Below are 1,453 nucleotides of genomic sequence, written 5' to 3'. Positions count from 1 at the left end.
AAACCGTTTGGAGGATTCAGGCAGTTGATGTTGCTGGCAACAAACTAACTGATGAGCGGTCTTTGATTTTCGATGCATTTCCACCAACGGTGTCTAACGTAATACTTGTTTACAAGCAGTATAAAGTTGAGCATATACAACGATTCAGCGATTTAAGAAAACTGGCACTCAGTGTTACAGCTACAGATGAGCACAGTGGTGTATACGCAATTAATGTTGGTGTTACAGATGGAGCTTCTTACAGAAATATCGTGCCGTGGATAAGCAACAAGGTTGGTGTACGTACACTTGATAATAAATTAAACGACGCAGGCGAAAAAGGTTTCATCCAATACATCTTATATTACCGATTTGAACGTTTTAATCTATTGATGATAGTGGTGGTTTTATTATATAAGACTCATAAAATGAGTTTTAAATATTGAATATTATTGAATATTATCAATACACAACTTTTTTTATAGGTTGAATGTTCTGCAACTCCGCATTGCTACTGCGTGCAGTAGGTATGTGTCAAATGTCTTTCCACGTTTTGCAACTAGATGAAATAGATGGAATAAGAAACCTTTCGATCCACACGGGAGAAGACATGTGTAGTGGTCAGTGCTAACTACATGTGACAGTGGTGAATTTGGCAGGCTTCTCAACCGTTCAGATATATCATCTTAAAATTGATATAACAGCACCAGAAACACAAAACGCTGAAATGGGTAATTATTTATTAATAAAGATACAATACTAATATAAGAACCAGAAAAAGGAAGCGCTCAAATAGGTAATTATTCATTAACATAAATACAAATGTGATATAAGCATTTCATATATGCTTAAAGATGTTATAATGATATTACTTTTATTATAATGGCCAATGTTATGCTACTGGCGCTCCCATATTGTACATGGTCAAGTATCGACAACTTTCACTCTAAAATATGATATTTTTAACTTTAAGCAATTGATGTGGTTAATGTTGTGTTTTGAATTTTTCTTGACCTCTTTTGCTTTACTTTTTTTGGAAGACATTATCACGGGAAACAGTTCATCAAATTCGTCTGCTGCACGATTGGAATGGTCAGGTTTCAAAGACCAAGAAAGTGGCATTCTTTTTTTCTATATAGTGTACCTGAATGACCTAACTACATCCACTATGTTGGACTCTAATACAACATCATACGTAGAGCTGAATGTGTCTACAAGTACTACTGAAGTATCGAGAGATTATGCAGGAACTCGTTATAAGTTGTTGCTTTCAATGGCGCCCTGACTTTTTTTACTTCTCGGTTCGAATCCTGGTCGAGGCACCAAAACAAGTATGAGTGCCATAATAGCGACACATACATACATCAAAATCGTTGGATAGTTCTTTGCTCTTTATTCAGTTGTTAACATAACGTTTCCAAGTCAATATAATTCTGTAAATTAGTTGTTAATTCAATATTTGCTAGTCTATTTT

The 1,453-nt window shown here is 34.9% G+C and overlaps 1 long non-coding RNA gene across 1 annotated transcript; it reads left to right on the top strand.

Moving 5' to 3' along the window:
• Positions 1–1,251, top strand: LOC127857637 (uncharacterized). The gene is made up of 3 exons (XR_008038532.1): positions 1–272; positions 465–710; positions 1,020–1,251. It is a non-coding gene; the product is annotated as an uncharacterized LOC127857637 (long non-coding RNA).
• Positions 1,252–1,453: the final 202 nt, after the last annotated feature.

The sequence above is a fragment of the Dreissena polymorpha genome, chromosome 14 (assembly GCF_020536995.1).
Source record: "Dreissena polymorpha isolate Duluth1 chromosome 14, UMN_Dpol_1.0, whole genome shotgun sequence".
Lineage (NCBI taxonomy): Eukaryota > Metazoa > Mollusca > Bivalvia > Myida > Dreissenidae > Dreissena > Dreissena polymorpha.
The sequence above is the reverse complement of the archived record's forward strand: the minus strand, read 5'-3'. Positions and strand labels throughout refer to the sequence as shown.